General features: G+C 40.2%; 1 protein-coding gene across 1 annotated transcript in view; it reads right to left on the bottom strand.

The window, feature by feature from the left end:
• The window catches only part of SNTB1 (syntrophin beta 1), a gene marked incomplete at both ends in the record, with an annotated part of 240,338 nt that overhangs the window by 83,460 nt on the left and 144,636 nt on the right, over window positions 1-12,242 (bottom strand). The window lies entirely within an intron of this gene.

The following is a 12,242-nucleotide window of genomic DNA, read 5'->3' as shown; positions in this document are numbered from 1 at the left end:
GGCAGATCATGCTCTGTCAAGACCTGCCTCACCAAGCCCAGCGAATTTGACACTCTTTATTTAGATTGTGTCAGTTTCTTACAATTCACTTTAATAGTCCCATCATTATTTTATTCATTCATCTTATTTATTGATTTCCCAGGCATGGTCTATGTACTAGGAACATGGTGGTTCAACCACCAAATCACCTGGATTAACAATGTCTGCTTTCCTTGTTATTCAGCTGATTGGCTTATTAGCAATACCTTAACAAGACCTCCGAACTATTGCCTGATACCAATTCAACTCATGAAGGATATTAATAATATACTTACATGACTACTGCTGCTGGAATTTCACTGAAATATCTAGCCGTGTTTTTAATTCCATTGTCCATTGTTACTCAATTGAGCATATTTTAGAAAAAAGAACCAAACTTTGTATTCTTTTTATTAAAAGTAACCTCTTATTTCCACACAATTGGTAGCCTGAGTTACAGTGTTTTCATGATCTTGTTTGATATTTATATAGGGCCTGAAAACTCTTAACACTACACGAATAAGTCCAGGAGATGGGCATTTGAAATCCTGGACCTGAGCACCAGACTCTGAATGAGCACTTGAAAAGTTGGAAATGTCTACATCACTACTGGATGGACAGAGCATTTGTAGTTGAGATTTTTACAGCATATTTAAAATTTTTTAATTTTTAAAAATTTTTATTGGTACACTGTAGTTATAAATCTTAATAAGGTACAAGATGGTAGATGGATTCATGCACACACCACTCATTTGGCCCTCCTCCAATTCACATCCCATTCTCTCCCCACCCTCTCCTTCTCATGTTTGGCTTAGTGATTGACTTTGATATGTTTGTGCTGAGGATTAAACCCCAGGACATTGTACCTCCAAGCTATACTCCCAGCCCCTTTCATTTTTAAATAAATTTTTATTGGTGCATTGTAGTCATATATCTTAATGGGATAAAAAACTTTTGGAGATATACATGCACATATCACCAGCCCCTACTCAATCTCTAACCCCTTCTCTCCCCCTCTCTCCTATCTATACGTGGCTTCCTGATTGACTTTGATATGTTTAAGTACATCATGTTCTTTAAAAAGTTTCCCTTATCCTCCCTCTTATCCCCTCAGATATGTCACCTTCATTATTCCTCTATAGGCTCCCTTCTTCATCTAGAGTTCCTCCTGTTACCCATACCTCCCTAATATTTTGCACTTTAAGAAAAGCATCTGATTTGTGATTTTTTATGACATTTCACTGTAAATGTCATAAATTTGTTCTCCCTTATGGCTGGGCAAAATTCCATTGTGTACATATCCTATACTTTTCAAATTCACTCATCCGTTGAAGGACATCTTGGCTGGTTCCACAGTTTGGCAATGGTGAACTGTGTAGCTGTGAACATGGTTGTTCATGCATTAGTTGGGTATTTTGGTTTTCATTCTTTTTGGTAGATACCAAGAGGTGGTATTGCTGGATCATATGGTAAGTTCATTTTCCTTCTTATGAAGATCTTCTATACTGTTCTCCAAAGTGGTTGCACCAACTTGCATTCCCACTAACCATGTATTAGAGCTCCTATTTCTCCACACCTATTCCCACTTACTGAAAACCTAAAAGCTAGAAGGTAACTTTGACAGGATGATCCACTCACAACCAATTTTTTCTTAAATAGAGGTCACTTGGATCTGGAAATCTGCTAAGAGATTAGGTGAAGCAGTGGCAGTTTCTATTGCTTCCTGGCCACACAGTTGAAGAAACCCGCTGGCCCTTTGCTGTGGAGCAGGCCCCAGTTCCAGGCCTGCCATGCAACAGGCTCCGGCCAGGCCCTCTGGCTCCAGACCCGGCCTCACTGCCCAGGAGGCTCTGGGCCCACCCGCTGGCTCCTGACCTGGCCTCCCCCCCATGGCAGGCTCCAGGCCCGGCCCACTGGCTCCAGACCAGGGTCTTGCTAAGTTGTTGAGGTCTCTCTAATTTGCTGAGGCTAGCTTCAAACCTATAATCCTCCTGTCTCAACATCCTGAATACTGAGATTTTAGGCATATGCCACCATCCCTAACTCAAACTTTGTATTCTTTAGAAACCTTGTCTATGATACATTTACCCACCACTTAATCTTTGGCCTTCTGTGCAAAGAACTGAATTAGCTCAGGAATGGATAATAGTGGAGAAAGAGATGTGCTAAGTATTATATTTAAAGCCAAACATGAAAGCTTAGGCCAAAACTCAAAACGGATCACTTGAAAAACAGAGCAAGAAATCTGATTACTCTCGTTATAAAAGGAGGAAGTTCTAGACAAGAAAATTTTATTTTTAACTTTTGATTTTGAAGAAATTATAGATTAACATAAAGTTGCACAAATAGTAAAAAGAGGCCCAATATGCACTCTACTCAGCTCCCCCTGAGAGTTGTTTTTGATATACTATAATATCAAAACCAGGGAGCCAGCACTGGCACACTGTGTAGTTCTTTGCCATTTTACCATGTGTAGATTTATATAAACAAACTGCAATAAAGATATAGAACTATTTCTCCAGAAAGATCTCCTTTCAACTAGTCCTTTTTTTATTTTTTATTTATTTTACTTTTTATTTTTGGTGGTACTGGGGTTCCTGGAAACCCTTCTACCTCTGGGCTACACTTTCAGACCGATTTTTTTTTTTATATTTTTATTTGGAAACAGGGTCTCTTAAGCCAGCGCACCTGGCTTCGAACCTGCACGATCCTTCTGTCTCCGCCTCCCAAGCACGGGGATTACAAACGTGCGCCACCACGCCCGGACAACTACCCCTTTTTAAAAGCACATCTCTCCCCATCCCCGGCTCATGGCTGCTACTCACCTATTCTCTATCTCTAGAATCTTGAAAAAACTATTTTTTCATTATGGGAGTTTTACCTGATAAAACAGGGAATTCTGTAGGTGACATTTGTTTTCATGTAGAAGATAACCTCTTATTTATCCATCTCTCTCTATATATATAATAAATAAATATATCTATATCTAAATATACTATAACATATAAATATCTATATATATTATAAATAAATATCATGTGTTCATTCATGTTCATGTTAAAAAATATAAGCAAGTTGGGCGTTATGGTGCACGCTTATAATTCCAGCATTTGGGAGGCTGAGACAGGAGGATTTCAATTCACCGACAGCCTCAGCTACTTAGCCTCTGTAACTCAGTGAGACCCTGTTTCAAAATAAAAAATAAAAAATAGGGTTGGGGGTATATCTCGGAGATAGAATGCCTCTGAGTTCCAACCCCAGTACCAAAAAAAAAAAAAAAAGGACTCAAAACTGAATTAAATTATCCATTTATTAATTTCCATTCGTCCTTTGAAAATTACGCTACATTCATTGAGAATTTACTATGTACCAGCCAGGCAAAGTTTTAAATTAAATTATTATATGTAATGTTCCCAATAGTCCTGTGATTATTATTATTAACCACATTTAACAAAAGAAAACAGTTGACATTTAGAAGAAGAGAAAGAAGTAATTTACTAGAGATCACTTAGTTGGCAATGCTGGGATTCGAACCCATGTTAGGTAGGTTCAGAAACTTTGGATTCAAATGTTGCATCATGACTTTCCTGCTTTAGACTGGACATTGTCCCAAGCGGGGTATATTCGCTATCTTCTGCAGAGGTGTAAGGTCCCGTATTCAATGTCAACAATTATTCCCAGTATGTCCTCTTTAGCTCCTGAGTTGCAAAATAACAATTCTGTAGATCACCTGCAAGTTGGGAGTCCCAAGCAACCTGGCCTCATTAACATTTGAAACCAACCTTTAAGAGTAAGCTCTTCAAGTCTGAAACTTAAATTGTGGAAAAGGAATAATTTGGAAAGTGGGATGTCTCTAGAGGAGTTTTAGCAATAATTAGCATGTTTCGTAAGAAGTTTGCAAAACAAGTCTCCTCAGACACACTGACGGTTTTACCTAATAAAACAGGGAATTCTGTAGGTGGCATTCATCTTCATGTAGAAGAAAAGAAATCTCTTGCCTCTTAGATACTTCTTAAAGAAATGGGCAGTGAATCTAGGGTGAGCTTTCCTTCCTTCCCTGAGTACTTACCCTTCAATCAAGTTTCCTAAACAGAATGCAAACTAGAATCCTCAAAAGGCATTAAAGAGAGTTCAGCTTGCTTTTCAAATTATTCTGCCAATATTAATTATTCTAGGAAATTAAAACATGCAAATGCTTCCTTTGCAACCTTTGATTTGGAAACCCAGGTTTGTTTTTAAAGAAAGGAGAGACTGGAAAGCAGCAATTCCCCAGGTCTGTGTCTCTCCCTCCATCTCTCTCTCTCATTCATATTCTCTCTCTCTCTCTCTCTCTCTCTCTCTCTCTCTCTCTCTCTCTCTCTCTCACACACACACACACACACACACACACATACACACATACACACAGATGCATACACATACACACACACAGACACCAGCAAAAACTAAAGAATATTTTGTTTGTTGGGTTACCAGCATGCTTCCAAGAGAAAAAAAACAAAAGACTTGTAGACAGAGATATAGTCTGATAAAGTAGGGGCCCATTTCTTTCAAGTTTTGAAAGTAGCATTATTATGAATTTTAAGTAAACATCTAAAATATAACAAACAAACAGAAAAATGCACAGAAAAATTCGTCACCTCAAATGTGTTTTGGCAAAGGAAATATGGTCGTGTAACTATCACTCAGATCAAGAAATGCTAAATTATGAGCATCACAGAAGTCCCTTCTGTCCTCCCATCCAGGGACAGGCACCATGGATGAATTCTTGTTTCTTTTCATTTGCTGTGTGTTATGGTTTGAATTTAGAATGCTCTCTAAAGATGCATTTATTGAAGGCTTGGTCCCCAGTGCAGTGATGTTCAGAGGGGGAACTTTTGAGAAGCCTCCCCATGATTGGGTCATGAGGGCTCTGACTTTATCAGTGGATTAATCCATTAACCAAAGCTGAAGAAATTCTTAGGGTATGGTGAGAACTGTAGGAGGTTGAACTTAGTTGAAGGAAGTAGATTGCTGGAGGCATGTGTCAAAGGTTATTTACTGTTTGCTCTTCTCTCTCTCTCTCTCTCTCTCTCTCTCTCTCTCTCTCTCACACACACACACACACACACACACACACACACACACACACACACATACACCTGTCTGCCTGCCATGAGCCGAGCAGCCCTTCTCTGCACACTCTTCTGCCAGGATGTTCTGCTTCACCTCAGGTGCAAAGCAATGCAGCCAGGAGACCATGATCTGACACCATAAGCCCAAATGAATCTTTCTCCCTTTAAGGTGTTTTATGTTAGGTGTTTTGATTACAGTAAAGAGAAGCTGACCAATTCACTGTGATTGTTGCCTGAAGCATAAAGAAAATCCTGATTTTTTTGGAGGCAACGTTTAAGTACTTGGTCCCATCCTTAATAGTAGTAGTTCTGCAAGTGTGACCACAGACCAGCAGCACCCATATCACGTGAAAACTTATCAGAAAAGCACATTAGCCGTTCCCTTCTAAGATCTATTTAATTAGCAATACTGGGGCTGGGGCCCAGCAATCACCTTCCAGGTAAAACTGATGCATTTCAAATTTGAGAAAGGCTGCCTTAGGTTCATAAGAAAAAGCACTGAGCTTGGCCATCTTCCAGGTTTTTAATGGTTGAGGTGGCCATGCTGAGTGGTGAACTCAGCTCCCTCCAGCCAGTCCTCAAAAAAGAACCCAGAAAACAGAACAGAGAGGCCTATGGCTTTTTATAGTAAAAGAAAGAAAGAAAGAAAAAGTCCACAGAGGTTCTTAATCAGGAGTATTTCTCAGAAACCCTTGAATAGGTTTCTTTTTTAAAAATTGTTTAGTTAAACACAGATGCTTGGATTGTGTCCCAGACCTATTACAATTCTCTAGCAGTGGAAGCCTGGGTGTATGATTTAAATGTTGCACAGATTATATAGATTAAGGACCGTGCAGTTTCTCTAAGCCCAGGCTCAAACCCCCTGAAGAACTGTACCTCTTATGAGTGGCTGTCACCAGAAGGACAATAGTACAGAGGGCTCTTGGAAAGTGTGTCAGTTATCTACTGGCTATGATTAATAAATTTCTCCCAGAGTAAATGGCTTAAAACTTAAAACATTTGTGATCTCCTGGTCTGTATGGTGTAGGAACTGGGCAGAGGCATAGCTGGGTGGCTTTGGCTCAGGAGCCCTTGCGACTTTGCTGTCAATGGGGGCTGCTCCATCTAAGGCCACATCAGGGCTGGGAGTCAGTCCCGTGATGATTCGTCTTCAGGCTGTTGACAGAAGGCCTCAGTTCTTTGCCACATGGGCTTCTCCAAAGGATGCTTGAGTGTCATTAATGTGGCAGCTGGTTTCCCCCCAAAGAAAACATAGGCACTGCCATGCCTTTTTTTGATCTGGTCACCAGTTTGTATCACGGAATAATTTGATATATTCTTTTCCTTAGAGCAGATTCATTAAACCCCATGTAGTCTCTTTCCAAAGGTAGAGGGAGTTCTTGGGGCTGTGAATCAGCAGCTACACAGAACTGGCAGATTCAAGTCATGATGGAGAACACCATTATTTCTTTTTCTTTCTTTCTTTCTTTCTTTCTTTCTTTCTTTCTTTCTTTCTTTCTTTCTTTCTTTCTCTCTTTCTCTTTCTTTCTTTCTTTCTTTCTTTCTTTCTTTCTTTCTTTCTTTCTTTCTTTCTTTCTTTTTTTTGGTGGTACTGGAGTTCCTGGAAGCCCTTCTACCTCCGGGCTACACTCCCAGACCTATTTTTTATACTTTTTATTTTTAGAAACAGGGTCTCTTAAAGCCAGCACGGCTGGCTTCGAACCTGCGCGATCCTCCTGTCTCCGCCTCCCAAGCGCGGGGATTACAAGCGTGCGCCACCACGCCCGGCGAACACCATTATTTCTAAGTTCTTGCTCCAGATGATAATATGAGGCAACATAGGAAGCAGCTTGAAACCAGAAAAGTGATGAAGAGTGACAGATTGTTGACTGGTCCAGCAAGGGTTTGACACAGAAAAAATATCAATTTGTGCAATGAATAAATGTAATGATCAAGAGATCTGCATCCAACTCCTTTCCCGCATCCCAACAAAATCCAAAGGCAGAGAAGAAAGTGAGGTGAAAACATTCTGCATATATTTTAATTCCAATGAGCTCTATTATCTGAAGCAAATGATAAGTAGGCGGTAGTCCTAAAGTTCTCAGAACCCCTGAATGACAATTTGTATAGGGTAACTAGATGTATAATTTCTCTGAACCCTAAGTTTCTTATTTGTTGAATGGCTTGATATATTTTCATCAATCTCTCTCTCTCTCTCCATATATATAAATGATAATATATATTACCATTTGGCTCCATTACCTAGTAAAAACTTAATGTACATATACTTTTATGATTTTGATCCACTATATATATTTATATTTGATCCACTATATATATATATATATTTATATTTTGATACACACACACACACATATATATATATATATATCCATTACCTAGCAAAAACTTAATATACATATACTATTTATTATTTATTTATTTATTTATTCTGGTGGTACTAGGGATGGAACTGAGAGGCTTTCTACCTCCAAGGTATACTCCCAAACCTATTTTATATTTTATTTGGAAATAGAGTCTCACCAAGTAGCCGAGTCTGGCTTCGAACCTGTGCGATCCTCCTGTCTCAGCCTCCCAAGCGCAAGGATTACAAGCGTGCGCCCCCATGCCCGGCTACTTTTTTATTTTTGATCTACTAATTGCTATTTAATCCTATTTACCAAAATATGATCCTGTGTAATGTATACTTCAGTGTGGGAAGAGAGAGATAAAGAGATTTTCTTCCTGGGCAGTCTGTGCAGCAGTTCCTTGAATGGCCCATGAGCTCACCACTGTAAAGCGTGTGTGTCAGATGGATCAAGGGCTCTCAGACTGGTTGGCTGTGACACCTTAGGCACAATGCTTAACCTCCCCGAGCCTCAGTTTCCTCATTTGTAGAATGGCTTAACGTATCTGCCTCTCAAGGTAATTAGAACAATTAAATAAAATCACACATGCATGAGGTATTGCATTTCCAATTCCTTCTTGGTCAATATTTTTAGTTTACAATGAATGGTTTTCCAATATTGGAGCACAATCACAAGGCAGTGGTCCAAAGAGGCAGGGAGTCCTTCAGGACAGGCTCTGGTTCAGCTCCTGTCCAGAGTTTTGGGCTCGGAGGAAAGGCAAGCACCAAGATAAACTATAAAGTCATACAAAGACTGTTTCTACAACCTGGACTGGAAAAGATAATGTTGGGGACAGATGCATGAGTCCCTAGCAAGATTCTGAAAGATCTGGAGCAAATCTGATAATATGTCACTTCTTACCCCATCTACCTTTTTGTTCTACTTAAATAAGCCATACGTGGCTCGTGTTCAGATCATCAAGTAAATGTGAGTTGTGCCCCTAACCAGTGCTACACCTTCACATTTTCTTAGCCTGAGCTATGCTTTTATGGAAAAGATGATAAATGGTTTAATCTCTTCTCTTTTGCTGACAACATATCTCAAAAAGGCCACCGTGTAGGGTCAAGTATTTAATGTTACATGTTCTTTTAAAAAGTCAACCTCAAGCCAGGCATGGTGGCACATGCCTGTGATCTCAGTACTTGGGAGGCCGAGACAGGAAGATCACAGGTTCAAGGACAGCCTTCGCAAGTAGTGAAATTTTCATCAACCTAGAGAGACACTGTGTCAAAATAAAAATAAATCAGGGCTGGTGTTGTGGCTTGGAAGTAGAATGCCTCTGGGTTCAATTCCCACCGACACACACACACACACACACACACACACACACACACACACACATACACACACACAGAGGTAGCTTCAATACAAATAATTATTTACTCAACCTATAAACATATAGGAGAAGATTTAGATGAGTAAGATGAGAAAAGGATGTAGGATGTAGGATGAGGTGAAAGAAAAAGAGGAAGAAAAGAAAAATAAGAGGAGCTTAGGAGTGAATAAAATCTAAGTGTTATGTGAAAAGTAAGTGGTTGTTGATGTCTTTAAAATGAGAGAACCAAAGTTATGGGACATGATGGAATTCCCATAAACAAAAAATACAAGAGAGAAAAGTGACAATAGTGTATCATTGGTGTAAACATGATCTACAGGAACGCCTGTAAATGTGCAGACGATATCTGTAGAGGTACACAGGTGAATTCAGTCAGGTGGGAAACTGAGATAAAGGACAAGATTAGAAGGGAGACTTTTACTGTGTGATTCAGCAGTTGTTGAATTTGTTTTTGTGCATATCTTATGTATTCAAAACATTTCAACAGAAGAGAAGGAAGAACAGACGAACTGGCCTATGGGTTCAAACAACCTTGTTTCAAGCCCAAGTCCTGTCACTTAGAAACTAGGTTTCTTTACAGACATCTGTTGTTCTGTCTGCCCAGTTTCCATTCCCTAGTCTTCTAGTAACTTCCTTATACTATGTTGTCTGGGGATTGAACTTTGAGGTTTGAGGATTGGAGGTGTGAATCAATTGGTGCTGAGGAGATTCTGCTGGAGTCATTGTCAAGGAAACATTTTCCTCCATTCATTCATTCATTCATTTGTCACACAAACAAACACATGCACGCACGCATGCGCACACACACAGGCCAGCTAGATATAATTAGAGATCTGCTGATGGCTATCTTTCCAAGAAGAGGAGAGAATCCTTGCAAATATGGCCAACACAGAGGAGAGCAGAACTGAGCACTCCATAACTAGCATAACTAGCACTCCATCTATCCTTGTATTCTTCATAAAGGTTCCCCTTTTTGCTTGAGCCAGTTAGAGTTGGGCTACTGTCAAATCCAACTAAAAGCCCTGACTCATACACTGACCACAAATGGGTCACTTAAATTCTATGAGCCTCACATTTCTTCATCCTCTATAAAACAGGAATGGTGGTGATTAGACTGAAAGTCGTGATGATGGTGATAATGAAGATGATAATAATAACCCTCACAGGGTTACTAGAGCATCAAATGAAGCAATAATTGTGAAAGTACTTTGTGACCCATAAATCCTGATGGTAGTAGCTGTCATTTATGCTTTTAGTATTTTCCATCGCCTGATTTAGTAATCAGGAGAAAGAAGTATTTTGGTGCTTTTATGTATGTTCTGTACATGCAAACACATGAAAACAGGTGAGTACTCTTTTAGGTACATTATTAGTAAGAAAACAAGGTGTGCACATTACAAAGAAGACCCCAGTAAATACCTTGAGTTACAAAGTGAAATCAAAAGCAATCCGTGATTTTTTTTTTTTACTTTAAAATCTTCTATGCCAGCACATTTACCAAGTATCTGGCATGTGCTGGGTGTTGTGGAGGCCAGTGGGTACATGGTCCCTATCTCCAAAAATCTCACCATTGTGTAATGAATTGGATGATAATGCCTCAAAATTGAGGAAGATGTGGAATAACCTAATGTAATTTATTTGGAAATAGGATCTTTGCAGATGTAATTGAGGAAAAGCTGGTGATGAGGTCTTCATTTTTTATTTCATTCACCTACCCCCCCCCCCCGGATTAGGCTGGGACATAAATCTAAGGACAATGTCAATATAAGAGACAGAAAAGTCATAGACACACAGAAAAGAAGACAGTGTGATGAAAGAGGCAGAGATTGGAGAAATGTTGCCACAGGACAAGGAATGGCAAGGTTTTCAGAGAGCCAGCAGGAGTTAGGAGATAAGCCAGGCGTGGTGGCTCACACTTCTAATCCCAGCATTCAGGAGGCTGAAACTGGAGGATCACGGTTCACAGACAGCCTCAGATACTTAGTGAGGCCCTCTGCAATGTAGTGAGACCCTATTTCAAAATAAAGAATAAAAATAGGGCAGGGGTGTGGCTTGGAGGTCAAATGCCCCTGGGTTCCATCCCCAGACCCACCAAAAAAAAAAAAAAAAAAAAAAAAAAAAGGAGATAGGCACAATGCAGCTTCTCCCTCAAAACCCCCAGAAAGAAGCCACCCTGCCAAGACCTTGATTGAAGGCTTCCGGCCTCCAGAACTGAAGAGAAATACATTTCTACTGCTCTAAATTTTCTAGTTGGTGGTATTTTGTTCTGGCAATCCTAGAAAGCAGAAACATCATAGAACTACCTTCTGGTACATAGGTGGTCCAGGACTGGACTGAACTACTGTTAAAAATACACAGACATGGTGGTACATGCCTTCAATCCCAGTATTTGGGAGGCTGAGACAAGAGAAGAGGAGTGCATGCTCTAGGCTAGTCTCAGCAACTTAGTGAGACCCTGTTTTAAAATAAAATATAATAGGGCCGGAAGTATGGCATAGAGGTAGGATGCCCCTGGGTTCAACCCCCACTACCACATAACACACATACACACACACACACACACACACAGTCAGAAAGGAGAACAAGTTTAAAATGAGAGACAGACACGAAACCCTAAAAGCAGCAGCAGGCCCATAACAGGCCTCCAGTCCACAAGCATGCCTTCCAACTCCCTTCTTGGGGTAAAGAAAAATCTAGACACTGCCTGTGCTAGCTGATGAGTCCTACATTTCTGCAACTGGGCAAGAGGAGGGAGGGAGTCCAGGAGCAATAAAGTCAGGATGGCTGATTGGAGCTATTTTCAGCAGGCCGGTCTTTTATAACTCCCATTCTGTTCCCCAGTAGAACTGACCACTGCTTGATGAATTGTGTTTATCTGTAGTTCAGCGATAAAGTTCTCTTTTAATTCCCTGCTGAATAGAAATATTTAGGGCAATGCCACAGCTGTGTTTATTCTCACACTCTACCACAGTTATGTAAATACCGCCTATGGAACTATTTCTGATAAAGGCCCCTACCAACCCCAAGGAATTAGACGCACACTCTAGATGTCTGCCAAGATGAGCAGTTTCCACCCAGCCTGGCACGGTGTCTGAATGATATCACAGCTTCTCAGAGATCATTTGGCAAACCCCACAATAAAAGAACAATTTTCTTCCCCTCTTGCTCTCTCAAAGACTTCCACTGAGCCCAAGAATGTTTCCCAGCATTCACTGCTTCTCTTGTTTAGAAATGCGAGGCTGATGCATAAAACTTGAAGCTCCTAACACAACATGAATAAATAAAACACAACTTGCAACCTGGTAGCAAAGGTTTCAGGTGACCTTTGCCCTTCAGTGGGAAGCTTGAGAAAACATGGATGAAGCTAGCCAGGAGGAAATTAAGAGG

The sequence above is a fragment of the Muscardinus avellanarius genome (genome assembly GCF_963383645.1).
Source record: "Muscardinus avellanarius genome assembly, chromosome: 4".
Classification (NCBI taxonomy): domain Eukaryota; kingdom Metazoa; phylum Chordata; class Mammalia; order Rodentia; family Gliridae; genus Muscardinus; species Muscardinus avellanarius.
This window is presented reverse-complemented; position numbering and strand designations above follow the sequence as displayed.